The sequence below is a fragment of the Mesoplodon densirostris genome, chromosome 12 (assembly GCF_025265405.1).
Source record: "Mesoplodon densirostris isolate mMesDen1 chromosome 12, mMesDen1 primary haplotype, whole genome shotgun sequence".
Lineage (NCBI taxonomy): Eukaryota > Metazoa > Chordata > Mammalia > Artiodactyla > Ziphiidae > Mesoplodon > Mesoplodon densirostris.
The window spans coordinates 33116053-33137250 of NC_082672.1; the positions used below are offsets into that span (position 1 = coordinate 33116053).

The following is a 21198-nucleotide window of genomic DNA, read 5'->3' on the forward strand; positions in this document are numbered from 1 at the left end:
CAAAACAAACTTTTTCGTAATCATATATCCATTGGCGGTAGTATTGATATTGTTATTCTGAAACTGCTGTCTGTGTGGTATGGGATAAAATAAGTAATTACGTTGGTGTCACTGACAAGTGATCAAAGATCAATGGGTCCTAAATCTGAATGGAAGTATCTGTATAATTTCATGATGCATTTTATGTTTAAAAAAAAAATATGCATATTTTCTAGCTTTGCCCACTGACAAACTCTAGAAACAACCACCAATCAACAGTAATTAACAGCCTAGTGTTCAGATTGTGGTCTCTAAATACCATTTCTCCCAGGCCTTCCCAGAGGTGGCAGGAAATGTGCAAGATGAGCCTGGAACATCTTGTCAAATAAAAAAGCAAGGAAGCTATCAAAGACAGCAGAGGTCATACCAAAAGGACTCAGAAGCAAACGTGAAGAGGCTTCTGTTGGCCAAAGTAAGGATATTAGCTGCAGTGAATTGAAACACATCAAATAAGTTTAAATCATTATGAGTTCACAACGATATTCAAAACAAACAAACCAACCAAGAACACCTCATTGATCACCTTTTGATTATACAAGGGAACCAACCAACTTATTATTTGGAAAAATAAACAAGGACTTATCCTGCCCATATTGCATGAGATCGATAAAAACTGTATCTCAGGGTAACCAAGTCATTGATGAGAAGAAGTTTCCTTTCAGAAAAAAATTCTTGCTAATAAATAGAGAAGGAATGATAGAACTGAAACATAGCCATTTGCAACCATTAAAATAATGACTCTAGCAACGATCATCAATGCCTTCTAAGAATACCTACCAACCCAACACCATCTATGAAGTATTCTTGCCAGGAAAAAACTAAATCAAATCTGTTGTGATCAAGTCTATTTACAGGAAATACCAGAGACAGAGGAACATGTGAAATCACACCATAAAGACATAAGAAGCAAAACATGGATTGTACTGGGCACCCTGAGACCTTTCCAAAAGGTCCAAGAAGTCAAAATTACTTTCATAAAAATATTAACAGGTTATTTGTCTTCTTCACTATGTTGATATTTACACTGATGGTGCAAAGCAATAGTGGATAAAACTGCTGAAGCTGTGGCACCCAGCTGCAGTAGTAGTCATTTTATTCTTCAGCAGCATGCACTCACAGTAAACAAATGTCAGATTCACTAAAAACCATCTTTGATGAAGTAAAATAATAAATTTTATTAAGTCGATATTTGAATATATATCTTTTTAATATTCTGTGTGATGAAACAGAAGTATGCACAAAGTGCTCGGGCATGCCAAAATACCAAGGCCGTCTCAAGGGAAAGCACTTGTGAATTGTTTGAGATGCAAGCTGAACAAGCTGCTTTTTTCTTTTATGGAATCCCACTTTTACTTAAAAAATGATGTTTATTCAAGTTTGGATATTTGGAAAATATTTTGTCACACTGACAGCATTCGTTACTAATGATACAATTTCAGCATTTTGGAAAACCTGTATCCACCACCATGAGCTTGACAGCTTCCCAATAGCTATAGACTTTTCTAAGGAGATGGGTGGTGATATTCATGAATATGATTTTTTTAAATATTTCATAAGGAAATATGTCAACATTTGGAAGATCTACATAACTCAGTGAAGTGATTTTTCCAAATGACCAATGCTTACAGCTACAAAATTATGCATGGCTAAAGGATCCATCCAAAGTGCAACACAGACTGATGGATTTTAATGTGACAGAGTACAGAAAGCTCACTGATAGGATTTCAAATTGCACACTGCTACTAACCTTTAAGAAACTACCACATGTCAAGTTTTGGTGTAATATTAAAGAAGAATGTCCATCATTAAACGAAAAACTTAAAATAATCCTCCCTTTATCAACCCCATACCAGGGTGAAGCAGATTTTCTTCATATGCGTCAACCAAAACAAAATATTGCAACAGACTGAATGAGAAGCAGGTATGAGAATCCAGCTATCTTCTATTAAGCAGACATTAAAGAGATTTGCAAAAATGTAAAACAGTGTTACTTCTCTCACCTTTTCTTTTAAATTTTGGAAACTGTGATTATAGTTCATAAAAATTGTGCTTATACATACTAAGGTAATCAGTTTACTATAAGTAATAAATAAATAACCAATATACTTTAATTTCTAAGGCAGTAAATATTGATACATATAACACAAACAATAGCTCTTTGGGCTTTTCATTTTTTAGAGCATAAAAGAGAATTGAGACCAAAAAGTCTGAAAGCCACTGCTGTACAGGATTAAAAACTTGTTTTTGGCACACACAAAAAATTGTGAGGAATAACTAATAAACAAATGAAAGAGGAAATTTGAAATTTAGATTAAGAGACATATTAACCAATCGCAATACTGCATTTCATAGATCTTGTTTTGACCCTGATTTAAATTATTTAAAAAAAAAAAAAGATTATTAGGGACTTCCCTGGCAGTCCAGTGGTTAAGGCTTCGCCTTCCAATGCAGAGTGTGTGGGTTTGATCCTTGCTTGGAGAGCTAAGATCCCACATGCCTCGGGGCCAAAAACTCAAAACATAAAACAGAAGCAATACTGTAACATATTCAATAAAGACTTTAAAAAATGGTCCACATCGGGCTTCCCTGGTGGTGCAGTGGTTAAGAATCCGCCTGCCAATGCAGGGGACACGGGTTTGAGCCCTGGTCCAGGAAGATCCCACATGCCGCAGAGCAACTAAGCCTGTGTGCCACAACTACTGAGCCTGAGCTCTAGAGCCCGCGAGCCACAACTACTGAAGCCCGCACGTCTAGAGCCTGTGCTCTGCAACAAGAGAAGACACCACAATGAGAAGCCCGCACACTGCAACGAAGAGCAGCCCCTGCTCACCGCAACTAGAGAAAGCCCATGAGCAGCAACGAAGACCCAACGCAGTCAAAAATAAAAATAAAGAAAATAAATAAATAAAAAATTTAAAAAAATGGTCCACATCAAAAAATCTTAAAAAAAAAAATGATTCGACAGGAGGAGAAATATGAATACCAACTGACTATTTGATAATATTAGAGAAATACCATTGCTTTTTTTTTGAGGGATGATGATGATACATACTTTAAAGAGGGGAGGTCTTCCTTGTATTTTAGAGATACAAGCTGAAATTGTGAAATGAAGTGATATAAGGTGAGGAAGTTGCTACAAATTAATTAAGGGGTAAAATAATGAAATAAGACCAGCAACATGTTGGAACTGTGAAGATAAAGACGAGTGAAGGGTCCAGGGTGGTTATTACACTACATTCCACATTTTAAATAGTCAATAGGGAAAAAACAAAACAAAACCCTGTGTTTCTTTGAATTATAGCTATCTTCTGTTGGAGTTTACTAGATGCTTCAATATTCTTTCTTCCTTTATCATTAAGACTTAATCCTCAAAATAGGAAATTGGTTGTAAAGGCCTGAGGAAGAATTAATCTAAGAAATAGTAAAAATATGAAATAAATTAAGACTCATACTGAAGTTCTCTATGACTCCTACCTCACTAAATACATAAAGATCAGCAACAAACCTGACTTTCTAAGGTAGGAGTGGCATCTTTTCCTGATAGATAGTAGAGTGATAGAATAATTTCTCCCTGGTGGATAAACCAGGTAAAACCTGAGTGATCCTTTAATAAGAAAATTTTTTCATTTATTAATTCAATCGCATCTTCTTCCAGAAAAGCATTCAAAACATCAGACAGCTTAAACAAATTATTCCACTTATTTGTTTCTCACAGAAAGATGGGTTCTATCATCCCTCTAGTCGACACTGAAAAAAGTGCAGAGTTCAGTAACTCACCCAAAACCACACTTGGTGGCATACCCAGGATTTTAACCCAGGTCAGTCCGATTCCAACCCTGGGCTTTTTTCTCAACCACTGTCTTGTGCTGTCTCAAAGTCTTACCCCCTCTGAGAATCTGGCTAAGCCTACTTTTCCCCATTTTACTCCTTGGAACACAGCAAATCCAGAAACCAGTTTACTAGGTCCAAAGTTCTCGATTTATGTAGATCAGCACAACATGTATCCTTTTTAGTAAAGTGCCATCAAATATATGCTTATTAACAAAATGTCATTGAGACACATATTCAACACAAATAGATTTTTGGTCTTTTCCTACCTAAAAACAATAAATGTATGAAATTTACAAGAGCAAAAATGCTACGACCAGGAGGAGGAATAGAAAATCGGGGTAATCTAAAAGCTATCACTGTACAAAAGCTGCAGTAAATGTTTATTACATATTTTAGGAAATAATTAGAATATGCTTTTGCTATACAAAACACTGGTAATGTTACATAGTATACTCTGCCTGCAAGCACATATCTAAAATTTATAAAAATTGTTTCCATCCATTGTTTCATTCTAAGGCTTTTTGTATAAAATATTACAGCATAAAAATATTCACTACATTGTCCTTTCCTTTATCCAATTTTGAAGCCACTGGCTACTTTCACTATTGCATGAAGTCTGAACAGCTACGATGGATTAGGCATTTTCCCACCATCTCCTCATCAGGTAGAACAACCAGCAACCAATATTATTTGAACAGAAGCTGGTTTTATGACACCCTAAGTCGTCCTCCTTTTTCATCTTCTGTAAGTGTGTGCACTTGTATACAAACATACAAAGCCTTTTCACTTCAACAAATGGTGCTTCTAAGAGTTAAGCAATTTTTTTTTTTTAGTACTTAGAAATGCTATGCTTTATACTTTCTTTAATTTTCACCTGGCACTGTTCCATCATCCCATGTGTAACCTGTATTCCACGGGCCTAAAAACCAGGTAGATAACGGTCACTCACAATACAAGTCACAAACAGTATTTCTCATTTGCAGAAAATCACACCCCAAATCTCTTGTTAATGCTGCTGAGATTTCCTAAGGAAGTATCTTAAATATGTACCATGATGGGTCCTCTGTGTTATTAGCCAAGATCTACCACTTTTCTCCTAACCTCTTCTAAATGCTAATGGTCTCCAGCCACTGCTGATGTCAAAAGCGACAGCTTTCGAGATCAGATATCCAGCAAATGCATCCATGCAGCTTCTGATTCTCACTCACCTATGTTATGGCTGACAATGGCTAATATCAAGGGTACTGACACCCAATGTGTTCCCATCAATGCCCATTGCGGATGTCTCATCAAGGAGCTGATAATTTTACTGAAGGTGAAGACCATTACTGTTGGCACCAATGCAAATGTATTATACTCCCAAAGTCCCTCTTTTGTGAAACAGTTCACTTTAGCTTTTACTCATTTTTATTAGAATTTCCTTGCCCTAAGAATTCAGCAAAAGGGCTGGAGGACAGACTAAATGACATTTTAACACTGTCCACAGAATTACCTCTTCTCTCTCTCCTGCACCACTGTTTGTCTCTAAACCAAAGCTGTGCAACTTGACTCTCCCTGGGAATCATGTATTGAATGGGTGCACTTCCTCCATCTCTCATGCAAAGAAATCTCTGGAAGCCCTAGCCTACCATGTACCACTAGTAATCTAGAAACATTAGGTGGTGATGAAATTAGTTAACACCTTACAGTTAAAGATCCTATGTTATAAGAATATGGAGATGCAAGCCCTCTCATATACTGATGGTGGCACTATTGTTTGAACCAACCTCCATGGAGATCAATTTTCAAGAACATATCCTCCAATTCAGCCCTTCTACCTCTAGAAATTTATCCTATAGATACTTATATGTATAAAAAAATGTAAAAGGTGATTCATGGACTATAGCACTGTTTGTAATGTTAGAAAACTGGAAACAACCTGACTGTCCATCAGTAAAGGACAGTTGTGGTACAGCCATATACAATGGTTAAAAAACAATGAGGGGGACCTCCCTGGTGGCGCAGTGGTTAAGAATCTGCCTGCCAATGTAGGGGACATGGGTTTGAGCCCTGGCTCGGGAAGATCCCACAGGCCACGAAGCAACTAAGCCCATGCACCACAACTACTGAGCCTGCGCGCCACAACTACTGAAGCCCGTGCGCCTAGAGCCCGTGCTCCACAACAAGAGAAGCCACCGCAATGAGAAGCCTGTGCACTACAACAAAGAGTAGCCCCCGCTCGCCGCAATTATAGAAAGCCCGTGCACAGCAATGAAGACCCAACACAGCCATAAATAAAAAAAACAAAAAACAAAAAACAAAACCCAAAGAACAATGAGGAAACTTTACATTCTGATATAGATAGAGCTCCAAGATACTATTAATACTCAAATTTTATGCAAGGTATAAAAACTGTGTGCTACCATTTGTGTAAAACAAATGGGGTATATATAAATACGTGTATTGCTTATATTTGTTTAGCCTATCTTTGCCAGGATTTGTCAGAAGCTGGTAATACTGGCTGCATCCAGGAAGGAGCAACGACTGACTGAAAGACAACCAAGGGAGGGGGAACCTTCTCTCTATGTAGTGTACCCTTTGGTACCTGTTGAATGTTTAAACGTGTGGGGTTTTTCTAAGAAAAAAAGTTACATTAAAAAAAAAGTTTTAAAATCCTGTTTCATATTTATTTAAAGTACTCCATGTTTTGAAAGGCACGTCTTCTTACGAAAAATACTTAGCTTGTTACTGATGCCAACAAATGAAGCTATAGACTAGAAGGTGCTAGGAAAATCAACTTCCCCAAAGCTCTTGGGTAATTTAACTAGTAGGTATTTAACTACATATGCAAATGTATCGGCTCCACAGATGGGTGAAAAGAGAAAGGGTAGGGTTCACTTCTCCACAACTGAGGTATCAAAAACATACAGTAGAACCTTGGCATTCACAGACTATTTATGGCTTCTACCATTCCTGAGTGACAGCTGAAGTTCCCATGACACTTAGTAATTTGCCATTTTGCAGATACATGATTCTGAATAACACTCCATAAACTGAGAGTCCCGGCCAAGGTCCAGGTGTGCTCTGAGTCACAGTGCTTTGTCTGAGTGCTATGACCACTGTAAATAAAGTGATAAAAACTTTGTTTCTTGTTAAGAAATGAAACAAAAGCAAGTGCTAGTTGATTCTAGTGTTGATGACAGAACGAGGGGAATACGGAAATGTTTATGAAAGTTGATAGGTCCCAGCCACCAAATAGAAGTTTCGGATAAATCAAAGGCTGAAATGTCAAATGCAATGATGACTCAGACACACTATGTGAACAAAACTACCAAATGCTCCCAAAGGAAATAAGTAGAAAAGATGTGTGAAGTTGTTTCAACAAGGGCTCTCAACAGTACAAAAGTTGCTCATCAAGTGAGATAAGTATTTAAGGTCTAGAGAGATCATTTACATTTTTCAGTTATACTTTAGTAATTTGAAGGGAGGAATTACATGCTACAGTGATTTTTTTCAGGTTGAGGCTTGGCGATGGTCTTGGGCTGTATCCCTTACAAATGTCAAGAATCTACTGTATCTTATTTTGACTGGAGATAAACAGAGTCCTTCACAATCCTCCCTTCATATGATTCCTTCCCTCACATCCACCAGGAGAGGATAAAATGGTGGCTCAGAGTGGGAGCAGAGACTCCCGCAGGGCTGCACTTCTACAGCAAGTTCAAGGTGAAGAGGCTGCCTGGGGCTGTGATGGAGAGAACAGTCCCCTGAAAGATAAGCAACCCAATCTAGTACGTTCCAACATAAAGTGAGAGAGTGGGCCTTGCCTATAAACCAAAAGTCTGGATCTGCAGATAAGGTGAGAATTAAAGATTACTAAAGAGAGTGTACTAACTGTAGCCTGGCCATTCCTGCTCAAACCATTGTTTTCAAAATATTACAGTATTTAAAAGAACAGCTAGTTACTGTTCACTAAGACCAGTTAAATAGTTTTAATCATTCTACATGAAGTTGCTTTTTTAGAATTCCATTTTACAGCTTTAGAGTTAACAGGTGCATTTTTCAAAAATAAGTTACAGATATGACAAGGCCAAGAGCTGGAAGTAGTTATAAAATGGGGGTAGATGTGACCTCAGAAGCAGCACCTGAGAATCAGATTTAAATTCTGTCATTCAGAGAGATGCCGGGGCTGAGATCTCAGTGCCTGGTGTCAACGGACTAAGCTCATCAGTTTTTGGTTCAAGAGGGCAATGTTATCTTTTTTGAAGAGGAATGTTAACCCTAAAATCATGACCATGAAAGAAACAAAAATGATAGCTATGCAGAAGAGTAAGACGGCAATAAGAAAAGTCAGCCTCCACTGCGGGGATCCAACTCCTTGTTGCTATGATGCCCACATTAATACCATCAGCTGAAGTTGGCTTTTGGTGTACTTTGTAGAAATCATCAATCACTAACCAAATGCTGTCTCTGGCACATTGTGACATCCTCAAAAAAGTCCTAAGTGTCATCTTTGGTAATATCATCAAAAAGGCCTCTGCCCACTGCTAAACACGCTATTAAAGTGGCACATAAAACTGTTTGGGGCCTCCCCATCCCCACTCACCCTGCCCCTTGTCATCCTCTCATAGACAGACGCAAATCAAACACATCATGCATCATCCTCAAAACCTGCCACACTCTCTCAAGTTCCTCTTTCCACCCCTCTCCCTTTCCTAAACAAACCACAGCCTTCCTTTCCTCCCTTCAATTCACTTTCCAAAGATTAACAATTACCTATTCTGTGACATAAGATCAACTAATCCTTTAAGCCTCAATTTCCCCACCTGTAAAATGTGGCAAATAATAGAACTTTTCTTCATTGGGCAATGGTGAGGATTACATGAGATAAGCCAGGTAATACCTCAGCACAGTGCCTATCCCATAGTAAGCAGTCAATAAAATCTTAACTTTCTGCTCTAGTTATCTGGTTTAACAATTATCTGCGCTCATGAGAGTCACTCTGTGACCTCAAAAAATTACTCAGTGGCTTTTTTTTTCCCTTTCCCTTCATTTTATTTCAATGGCATCTCTTATAGTAAGCCACCTGTATCCAAAGCTCCATCAGAAGATGTCAAGATCACTACATAAAAGTAGATATTTCACTGTTAATAATAATAATACCTATATTTACATGGCTCCAGAAATGACTAGCTTTCTTCATAGAACAATACCTCTGAAGTAATGGAGAAGGGTTTGCTGTGTGGGCAGGGAGGTGGACCCAAAGGCCAGGCTCTCTCAGCCACCATGCTGGGCTGGAACCACACTGTGGACCAGGCTAAGGCATGTAAACAGGACGAGATGAAAGGCTAGGGCCACATTTCTCAAAGTCTGCCCCTCAAAACTTTTAGACCATTTCTGCATGTCCCGTGATAAAAGTTTTGTGGTGAGGGAGATGTGTAACCCCCCGGGGTCTTTAGGAGATGGATGGCGCATGTCAGCAGCAGCGCAGCAATCTGTGTAGTGCTGGCTGAGCCCAAGTTTCCCACAGTCACTTAGCCTTGTGGCTCTGTTATCACAGTATAGCGAGGTCCGTGGAATCCCCTTTTCAGAAAATGCTGAGTTATGGAAAATAAATTCAAGAAACAACATGAGAGCAGGTAGTATTTTACAGGGTAGAATTTCTTCATCTTCAGGTTAGAGTCAACTACAGAGGTGCTACCTCCTGGCTGAGCTCCCCATCTGCATCCATGTGTTGAGATTTGTAGTGTCTAACACTGGGGAATGCCCTCAGGACCTAGAGTCCAGGCTGGAGAAAGTGATCCTGAGAAAGACAAAACCTCTGCCTCCTAAGGTCTACCTATGGTTTTCTGATTTATTCTCTAATGGCCTCCTACGTACTTTCATGACACCAGAGAGGTACACAGCCTGTAACGGGGGAACTCACATACCCACAAATACACGGCCACGTAGGGGTAGTCACACAAAGCCAATAAGCCTAACCCATTCCAGAGATACAAACATACTGGAGCTGGAGGGTTTCTTCTATGCTTTGCCATTTTAAAGGCTCTTACCAATACTAGACTGGTTGACCCTCACAGCTACCTTTTAAGATGGCCAAGAACTCTTAGCTTCATTTTACAGATAAGAAAAGATCACTCAACCAATAAACAGACTTTTACCTCCCAAGACAGTGCCCCTCAAACTATACCATAGTGCCCAACACAAGGTATTTTTAGTCAATAAAGAAGCCAATCTAATGTAAAGGTGAAAAGCACAGCAGCCAGAGTACCTGGGTTGAATCCTGGCTTCTCAGTTTACTAGCTGTATAATCTAGGGCAGGGTACCCAACCTCTCTTGAGCCTTATCTCCTTCATCTAAAAAATGGAATAGAAATATCTACTTCATATGGATTAAAAAGTGTTTTAATCATGCATGTTAAAGTGGTTTGTACTTTTTGGACACTCAGTCCACAACAGCTACAGTTATTTTGAAGAAAAGAAACAAGCTGCTCTCCAGTGTCCACATTCCCTCCAAACATGGGTTTACCAGATGTCTGAAGTATCCCAGGGCAGAGCAGTTGATAACTCTGCAAAAGCCAATACCTTTGCACCACAAAGTCCTATTTGATTTCTCAAGAGTCCAGGGGTGAAGGTGGAGAAAAGTGGAAGTTCAGAACTGTGGTAGGATTCTGGGATTTCATGGACAAATAAAATTTCAAAATGAATTTGGGAAGCTGATGAAAGGTCAATAAGTATTAGTTTTCCCAAGCTCGTATAAAGAACATTTTAACAAGGAGAAAAGTATGAAGGACATAATCGCTGAACAGCGACCCAAGACTAAGCCACTGGCAACCTTACTGTGACATTTTTGCTGAGGAGGCATAAAAGCTTCCTTGCATACCAACTGTGGTTCCAGGACCTGCTTTCAAGAAAGCTAGTACAGAGGCAAACAGAAAGCACTGTAAGAGATCGCAGCAAGAGGCCAGGAGGAAAAAGAGGGATGAACGCTATGGATCCTCTCCAAAGGGGACTCAAATGACTACAGTGAGTCTTTCTCTGTACAAGTACTGGAATACGTGTACGTAAGATGCCGGGAGAAGAGGGGCTGGAAAGGCAGAATCTATACCCCAATTATAATACTTATGACATCATACCATGATCATTTATTTACAGGAGGTTTTGGAGGAAAGAAAACTGGATTTATTCATTTCGCTATCCTGTGTGATTATCCACAGTAGGAATCAATAAAAATTTATCAGATGAATGAATAAAATAGAAGGGGAAAATATAACAGACTAGTTGTGGGCAGGGACTGGGGAGAGAGGAAATCAGGAAAAGATCTGCATTTGTCCATCTATCTCTTATTCTCCAGTGAAAATTCTAACTAACAACGAGGCTGCTAAGTATTTATTTACCTCTTTGGCAGAAGGATAACATTCCTGCTCCTAGAAACCTTCCTCATTTAAGTGTCAGTGAAGAATACATGAAAAGAAGTTAAATTCAAACCTCTTAAACAGGCTTATTCAATAAGGATAAGAGAAAAATCTAAACTCACACGTGAAGCATCTCTCAACAAACACATTTTGCTACAAAGAAAAAATTTCCTTTCAAATCAAGCATGACAGATACCAGCTTTGATATTCTACTCACCCTGACTGGCAAGAACTCTGAATCGCACACATACTGGAACTGAGATCTGTTGTGGAGAGATGTGAAATTTTGCCCTGAGGGCCCAAGTTCATAGATTTTTAGGCAGGTAAAACTCTAGATCATTTCAACGTGAGAACTGAAATCTCAGTAGCCTCAAGAACAAATCCTTGAGAATCTGGGTCTCCTATCCATATATATGCTTATATAGTAGATGCCTTCCTTTAAATATGAAATCAGTTATTAGGACAGTTCCTTCTTATTGATACTTTTTCAGAAACACCCCACCACCACCAGTAGTTATCTACTGGTCATGTTTTAATGAAAATGACCCTAGTTATAACATATTGATGGTTTCTCTGATTTGCTACCTTTTCTGCCATGGAGATTACATGCAAAGGGGTAGTCACTGAAGGCAACCTTTACGAAATCTCAACTTCCTGCCCTTCCGTTTGTTACTGTAAGAAGGATGAATTATTTGAGATTCTGTGGCCTAACCTACTTACTTCCTCTGAAGGAGGAACAGAAAATGAAAAATGCCTTTCAAGAAAAAAAATGTACATAGAAAATGAAATCACAAACTGACATTAACAGTCTTACAGCATATTTAATATACTCTCTTCAAATGCTTTTATTTGAAGTTCATTTTCAGTGTACAGACTATATCTCAATTTGAGGCAAAAATATTCTGAAAAGTGCTATCATGTCATCAACATATTACACTAGTAGTGTAATAATAGAAATTTTACACCCATTAGAGGGATTCAAGGGAATAAAAAGAGCAAGAACCTGTCTCACACAGATATTTCCATGCTTATGCAAAATATGCATGAACTTAAATTAAAAAAGAAAACTAAAAGTAGTATCTTGTTCTTTTTTCTTATTTCACTTGTAATTTTTAAATGCTAAAAGCAGTATGTTTTTTCTTATTCTGCTTCATATTTTTATAGAACATAGAGCTAGAATTAAAAGATTTACACTTGATTTCTCTTTTGCATATGATAAATTAGATTTGACCAGATTTTATTTCTGTCACAGAAGTCATGTCTACAGGGCTTATCCTGATAACCATTTGTAGCTAAACTCCTTATCAATAGATTGAACAGCTAGGCCTCCAATCTGCCAAATAAGACCACAAACCAGTGGGGTGAAATTATCTAGACCATTTAACAACCAGACCAGGGATTTCAATTCACAGTTCAGGGTTCAAGCAGTATAACAGATGGGAGAAAAATAATCAACTGATTTTGGTGCCTGAACAATCCTACTAAAAGTGTTTTGGGAACTGAACTGGTTTAATTCTATAAAATTTCACATAACATAAAGCTATAGTCCAATCTTGAAAAGGCCTGGCACACAGCAGGTACTCAAAAAAATTTACTGGATGACAGTGTTTCAACAAAGGTGAAACAGGCTGTACACCTGAAACTAACACAACATTGTAAATCAACTATACCCCAATAAAAATGTAAAAAACAAAACAAAACAAAAAAAAAAAACCAAAGGAGAAACAGCCCATCACCCTGTAATCAATGCCTGCAGTAGCATCCTTCTAAGTCAGACAAAAGTTCTGCTTGATGGACCACGACTCAGATAACAGAAATATTATATGACTCCCACTGTAATCTAGAACCACCCAATGAATCAAAAACTCTTCACTCCATTTTGTAAATGGGCCTACTCTTCTTGTTAAAGAGTATAATATCAGTAGTTATCGTATTTTGGTGAATATATTCTTAGTCATATTCCCTGTTATCTTTATCAAACTTTGATTCTAACACTACATTCCTCCCTACCCCCAGCTTCTCACCACCATTATCTCTATCCCTCATTTTATTTTCTTCTTTTATAATCAGAATAAATTCCATCATGTTTTCAGTTCACAAAATGGTAAATTTAGGTCCCAATCTTTTGATTGATGATTGACTGATTTACACTTTTTGATAACACACCCTACTGCCTTATCAGGTCTCTTCCTATACAGAACAAGTGAAATCTTTTTATATATAAGCCTAGTAATTCCCCAAACTAATCTGAGTAATGTTTTATTAACAGTTAGTGATCGTTTCAAGGCCATGAACTAGACCACGGTGTTCTTTTCAGTATAACTCAGTCTTTCCCCAGCTTTAAAAAAAAAGGAAAAAAAAAAGAGGAAAGTGAAGAGATAGTGTTTTCTTCCCGTAATTTTTTCTTACACCTGTTTGCTATTGCTCATCTTAGCGAACCAACGTATAAGAGCAAATACATTAATCTGGAAATGTGTTTTCTTAGAAATATTCTAAGAATTACTATTTGGAATATTAGAAAGTTAAAGACATAACAAAACAAAAGCCAATGTCATTTTCCCTGGCCCCACCCCTTTCAAAGTGCATGATATGAACTAAGACAAGTTACTAAGTATCTCTGAGCACCAGTTTGCTCTAAAAGAGAATTAATAACACCAAATGCTCAAGGTCAGTGAAAGTATTAGGGATAATATTCAGTGTCTAGAACAGTACCTGGGCCTACAGAAGGCACTCGGTAAGTTTTTGTTAGATGAATGAATGAATGAATCAATGAATGAATATAAAATATCTAGCTTAATGCTTGACATTCAGAAGGCACTCAATACACAATTACATTGACTATATCAACACTTCACAGTGTTTTGCAGAGGGCACCCTACCTTCCAGGTCCCTACCTTAGGAAACACATCCAGTAGTACCACCACAGTACTTACCTCTATCTACCTTTCACTAGCAATGAACCATGGCTTTGTTTTGGTAATTACCATTGTACGTGTATAGATTATCTCCTCAACTAGATTATGAACACACTGAGGCCAAAGACTGCTGCTTTCTCTGTAGCCTCAACAAATTCATTCATTTCACCCTATTCTAAGTATTGATTATGTGAAGCACCTTCCAACGGAGACTTACACAAAATAGATACTCAATAAATATTTGTGGACTGACATAAAACACTTACTTACAGAAAGAACAGTAAATAATAATAAAAATGTTTTATTATAATACACATGTAATTCTTCTAATCACGACCCAAGTCATTAACTATAAGTCCACTTCTGAGGAAGAAACTGGAGCCACATCCAGGATCACCCAACTTTATACAAGTTCCTCTCAAAAATCCTTGTCCTTTCCTTCAAACTACCCTGTCTCCTACAAAAGGACTTCTTAAAGGCTTTTTTCAATTCGACTTCATAAATCAAACTCCTGGTGTAAGCGTGTAGGGAACTCATCAAGGGCAAAGACCTAGTCTTTCAGTGTTCAGCGCTGTAAGAGCTCAATAAAAATGAGTTAACTAGTAGAAACATCGCTAGATTACTCAGGTTACCCAACCTTGGGACCCCAAGGGTACCCTTGTCCACACCACATAAAGTAACTTCTTTTGTAAGTTTCCCATCTTATTATAAATAGACTTTGTTGATATATGTATTTCTTAGAAATAAACTACCAAACAAAACAAACCAGTAGAATTTTTCAAGAACCAACCTTCAATTACTCAGGGATGAATTAAACAGGACATATATTTCTTCTTTCCTTTACTATTGGGTTTTTCGGTTCTTAGCATATTGATTGGATAATTTACAAGAGAAGTGAGATAAACTAAAACTTGTCAGAGTTTGTCAAGTTCAGTATCATCAAATTGAAAACAATGACAGATAGTACTTGTGGTTTTCTTTTTTCTATCTAGATAACAGTTGATTAGAATTAGAATAAAGTAGCAAAGAGGTCTAGAAAACATAGGGGGGAAAAAGCCCTACAGGTAGCTTCCCCTAAATCCACAGTCATTTGCAGGACCCATTTTCTGGCCCCGAGAGTTTAAATTCTTACTACTCCAGTTACCTATTTTCTCATCCTCATTTCCCAGCAGATTCACACAACTAAACTATTAATTACAGGACATGAATTCCCCTCACACCAACCCTTCTACTTTCATCACCCTACCATTTCCACAATTTGGCATCATTTTATATTTAAAAGTATTTATTTCATCTACTCCTACCTAGCAAATGACTAGTATGGGATAAATAAATATCAATTCGTATTCAACACCATGTTAAAAACATGGTCCCTTCTCTCAAGGAGCCAAAGCTGTAAAAGAGAAACTACTATTTTCCTAAAGAAAAGAAATATCCCCCAGAAGTATTGTGACAAGTCCATATAATATATACACCAAAAACTCATCTAATAATTTTAGCCAGGAATTAAATCACTCTGTTCAGCTCTTAAAAACCTACCTCCTGCCCTTTCCACAAAACCTGGCTAAGGTGAAATGGTAATATGACAACCATTTCAAACATCTGAATAGCTCTTCATAGTGCTCAAAACCTTATTTTATTTGATCCCTTCAACAAAGAAACCAAGGCAAGCATTATTGCTCCACTTTTCCAGATGGGGAAATCTAGGCTGAAAGAGTTAAAGTGACTTACACCAAGTGGAACATTTAGTGGCTAAATTGTCTTCTGATTCCTATTCTAGTACTCTAGCTACACTCACGATGATTCCCCAAATGAAGAAAAATAATCACTGTCTTCCACTCAGCACATCTAAACGTGAAACTCACCATCCTAGGAAACACATTTCACTCGGCCTGAACTCTACTTCTGTCTGGGTGATTTTCTTGGAGCTGTTCTTGCCCCCTTGTCTCTGCTGCATCACCTACGTGGACATCTATTTATTTTGCTAATTATACTACTCTAGATGATCCACAAGCAGAAAATGACAATAAATTCCCTTTTAACAATCATTTTTACATTGGTATTTATTCAGTTATGACATCAAGACCACATCTACCCTGGTTATAAGGTGGCTCAATAGGGATTATTAGTCCTGCTATATTTTGTTTTCTTTTGTTTTTGCCAAACAAGAATTAGCAACTCCTTTAATACTCAAGACACAGAAGGAAAATGAAAGGCAGAAAAAGAAAGGGAAAGATCAAAAGAAAAAAAGTATACATAGTAGGAAGCACTACAGTAGCACAAATGTACTTTGATGCTCTACCCAGAGAGAGGCCCCCTTTGCCTGAGAATGACCTTTGTCCTGAAAGTAGGCCCTGGATTATTGGAGACAAACCAGCACCCTCCAAAATTACCAAAGGGATCTTTACTGGACAACGGCTGTATTCCCTGTGGTCATATGCTTAAAAGTTGACAAGTTTATGCTAACACACTGGAAACTCACTATAACCTATGATTCGATATTTGGCACAAGTCAGCCCACCGTTGGACCTGAGTCACAGAATGTAAGTTACTTAAATATCCCCAAAGATCTTGTTGTGAATTTCACCTACAAAATTTTACCAAGTTCCAGAACCTTCCATATCACTGTGTACTTATACAACAGTTATATTAATTCACAATTGCTTTGTTCTAGTTTTCCCACTTTCTCAATTCCAAAGAATAAAACTATTTATTTTCAGCAGAAAACAGGTGTAATTGGAGTGTGAATTAAGAATCTAGCAAAAAGCCAGTCCAAAGGTTATCCAGAACAATCTCTTAACTTTTCCTAATGTTTTAATTGGAGCCTCAATCACACTCAGTGTCAAGACTTTCATGCATTCAAAGCGGCCCTCACAAAATGATGTTTTTCTGCCAACCTTGTTCCACACTCTCCTCCCTCATCCCCAAATGCAGCTTTTAACATTTGCAAGTATATCAAGGAATTTGTTTCAACATGCAACTCTTACCTAGTTGCAGTGAAGAAATAATTGTCTGATGGTCTTTTAAGACTGTCGTCCGCCCTCAAAACTTCTTCCGGAGGTCTAGTGTTGATTTAAAAGGAGGACAAATAAAATCAAAATATTGTCATAAAAAAAAGCTTTCCAACCCGCAATTAATATGTATAAATTTTGAATTGCTGATTTATTGCATAATTTCATACATTACCACTTGGTATGTTAAAAAAAAAACTAGTTCTGGATGAGATGAACTAGATTTTATCATTTATATCATTGCCCTCCCCTAAATTCCCCCATTAAAGTCTCTCCCATTGTATGACAAGCAGATGAAAGTTACAAGGGTCATATGATACAACTTTCATTTCTCTCATTGCTTTTCTTAAAACTAAAGTTACTAAGCAGAACACACACTGGCAAAAAAACATATACCATGTAAGCAAGTTTTGTCCATATATCAAATATTTAAAGGTTTAAATCACAAACTATACAAAGTATTCAGAAATAATGTCTTTTTCAGTGAAACAAAATTACACTCTTAGCACTAAAAGTGGCCATTTATTTTGTGACTACATATAACTGTATGTTTAAGAAACTAAATACCAGCCTTAAGTTATATTTATTAGAGAATAAAATGATCAGCTCACATAAAAGGCAAATTTCAACCAAAGGTCTTTCTCATTTTTCGAAGTTTTAAACACAAATTGCACTTTGCATTTTTACTAACGTTCAAATGAAATTATCCGCTGTGACTCCTGATTAAAAGTCGATCAAATGTGTAGACAACGATAAATATAAAAAACAAACAATTGCTTCTAATCCAGAGAGTGACCAATCTCAAATCCCAGAATAAAAGCAAAGTGTTTTTTCCCATAGAAGTAATGAAGAGTGGAAGTTGTAGAGCCTGGGTACTCAGATCTAATTTGCTCTCCTATGTACTAAACTTTCTATTTCTGATCAGCATCCTCTCATACAACATCTGGCTGCTCGCTCGGGTCGTCTAATTACTTCCACGTCTAAACGGACTACGTAGCTAAAAGTAAAGGCCAAAGTTTGCTCTCGGCCTTCTGAACTTAAAAAGATGCGTTTAACCACTAGAGGTCTCCCCTTGGCCAGTTTTGTACGTTCGCTATTTTGCTGCACTTGAAACTTTCCGGAGAAATGCTGTACTCGAGTCAGTGTTTTTCTAAAAACTTGCGCAAAAATCCACGCGACCGAGCTAGCCAGTACAGAGACTCTCGGGCTCCCCAAACCGATAAAGCTATTACAAACAACCCTCTAGGAAAATCAAAATTAATATTCGACGCACTCGCTCCAGCCGCTCCCCCCCCGCCCCATTCTTATTTCTCATCTCAGTTTCCCTGAACTTAAACTCAGAACAATCAAAAATCTATTTTTGTTTCGGTGCACTCTGAAGGATCTCTAACGCATTTTTCTGGCGGTAGACCCGAGGTGGTAGAGGAGCGGGCCGAGGGATGCAGGGAGGGGGAAGGGCCGTGATCACGGCGCCCGAGGAAGTTGCATAAGGAAAGAGACTCCGTTTTTTGGGTCCCCTCAAAAAATCGGCAGGGAGGGGGAGGAAAAGGAAGCGGGGAGGGGGGAGGTAGGAGGGAAACCGAAGCGACGTTTACCTTCGTCTCCCCGTGGAAGGGTGGGGTAAGAGCCACAATCTTCGCGACCCCGGAGGGCGGCTCGTTACCCCCACCTCTCTCCGAGCGCAGACGGACAAACAGATACCCCCCACCCCTCCGCGGTGAAGGCGGGGAGGAAAGTGCCCGCTTTTAAACTTTCTCTCACGGTCGCGCTTGGGCCGGGCTTTGACCAGAAAGGGTGGGGGAGACTCGAGGGCCTTTTTCTTTCAAGGTAATTAAAGTTTTACCACCAGCACAGAAGTTGCGCCCCCCTCCTCCGCTTCCAGGGCTCACAAGTTTTCCTCCCGCTCCTCCCCCCCTACCCGCCCCACCAGCTCGCGGGGCGCGCGGCGGATGCCTCGGCTCCTGCGCTTCCCGATCCCCACCCCCGCCGGCCTCTACTTCCCCCCGCCGGGCCGCCGCGGCGCGAGGACGGCCCGCCGGGCCCAGGACGTTAGTGTGCAAAACCCATTATCCCGGAACGGCACACGCACGCGGCGCGAGGCGGGCGGCGGCCCCGCCTCGGACCCCTCTTTGCCTCCCCAGTATAAGCACGGCGTAAACAAGTTGCAGGAAAAGCAGCCCCGCGCCTCCACCCCCCCAGCCCCGCTCGCCTCCCCGGCGCGGCGGCCGCCGCCGCCCGCCGCTACCGCCGCCGCGGCCGCCGCCTCCAGACACACGCCCGCGCCCGCAACCGGGCCGGAGCGGCACGGCGCGGGGCGAATGCAGCGACGGCGCGGGCTCCCGGCCCGGCCCGCGAGCCCGCGCCCTGCGCCCTCCCCCGCGCGGACGGCCGCCGCGGGCCCGCGCCGCCTCGCTTCCCGAAGCACTTTCCTGCCTCGGGCAGAAATAAACCGGAGGGTTTATTTTTGTGCAACTTTCCCAAAATGGCGGAAATTGGAGCTGATCTATATGAAATTCTCACACAGTCGGTCGGGAAGGGGGAGGCGGCGAGGAAGAAAACGCAAACTCTCGGCCGCCGAGCCCGCCGCGGGTCCGTGAGTGTGTGCGTGCGTGTGAGTGTGCGTGTGCGCGGTGGGAGTCGGGGAGGCCTTTCCGCCGCGCGCGCACACACACACACACACACACACACAGCACACGCCGGGGAGACGCGCCTGCACATTCAACCAGTCCATTCTCCGCAGCCTGAGCGGGGAGAAAGTGGCCCGGCCTCTTTTCCCACTGCCTCGGTCTCCCGTACTTGTACTTCTCGCGCTCGCTCGCTTGCTCTCCGGTGCGCGCCCGGCACAAAGGCCACACGGGCGGAGGGGGCCGCAGGGGCGGCGCGCGGGGCTCGCGCCTCTCGCCGCACCGATCCGCGGCCCCGGCCGCCCCCGCCGGCGCCCCCAGCCTCGGCCGCCGCGCTCGCCGCCCGGGCTGCGGCTCCGCGGCGCCCACTCGGGCACGCACCCCGGCGGAGCCCGGCGCCGCCGCGCTCCCCACCCCGCGCCCGGTGTCATGAAAGCGACCAAAGTGACAAGCTCGGGGGGCGCGGGGGAGGGGGCACACACGCATCTGGCCGCCTGCGCGCGGGCGAGAGCCCGACGCGGCCGCCTCGCCCCGGCTCCTTTCCGCACGGCCCCCCACACCCTTCCCCGTGTGCGCGCAAAGAAAAAAATACAAGTCTCTCCTCCCCCCATTTTTTCCTTTCTCTTTTCTCTCTCTTTTGTTCCTCTTTCACACTCGCACTCACTACTTCAGAGTGAGATGCCCAGAGACTCCCCCTCCAGCCGTTTCCGAGTCACTTGCCCACTTTTTTCCCCAGGATTAAGTTTTCTTCTCTTTCCCAGAGGCGCAGAGAAGTGGGGGAGAAACCCCTTCTGTCCTTTCCCCTCCCCTGATCTGTTTCACAAGACGAGGGTGCGCTTCCTTCTCTCTATAGGTCTCTTAACTTTCAGCCTCACCCAGAAAAATAAATGAATGGCTTTTGCACGGACAAATCTTCAGATTAATAAGAGATTAGATCCGATCAACCGCTTCTTACCCCCAAATTTTCTCTTTTTTTTTTCTCCGTCTCACGAGTAGTCCTGACAAATGGTCCAGGGCTGCGGGCGCACTGCGCATGTGCGCGTAGAGTCAGGGCTGGGGAGAGGGGAAACTGCGCTGGTGCCGGTGCCGCCGCCGCCGCCGCCGCCACCGCCACCGCCGCCGCCGCCGCCACTGCCGGGGAAGCTCGCTCTGGCTTCCCTGTTAATGCTGCTGCGCCTTCGCCGCTGAAAAGCAGCATTAAAGCGGGTTGGCAAATGCAGCGGCCCGCAGACACTGTTTCAGGTGCATCTTTTCAATACCCTTGTCACCGGCTCAGGGCTGGTTCAAGAACAATCAAAACAAATATGAAAGACTGCTAAGGTTATAAATTTCTTTGTCTATTTTTCACTTTACTTTTTTAAAAAGGCATTTCTCAGAGCAGCTAATCC

General features: G+C 41.0%; 1 protein-coding gene across 8 annotated transcripts in view; it reads right to left on the reverse strand.

Annotated features, from left to right (window-relative positions):
• The window catches only part of L3MBTL3 (L3MBTL histone methyl-lysine binding protein 3), a 128236-nt gene extending 107398 nt beyond the window's left edge, over positions 1-20838 (reverse strand). For 4 of the 8 annotated variants that reach the window (XM_060114378.1, XM_060114377.1, XM_060114376.1 and 1 more), the window contains exons 1-2: positions 20766-20838; positions 17163-17237 (exon numbers count right to left, since the gene is read on the reverse strand). The gene's annotated coding sequence lies outside the window, so the exon portion shown is untranslated. Of the gene's footprint in view, positions 1-17162; positions 17238-17877; positions 17899-18781; positions 19063-19706; positions 19781-19982; positions 20004-20765 lie in introns of those variants that run through there. The other 4 variants (XM_060114373.1, XM_060114372.1, XM_060114371.1 and 1 more) reach the window with 4 other exon arrangements.
• Positions 20839-21198: the final 360 nt, after the last annotated feature.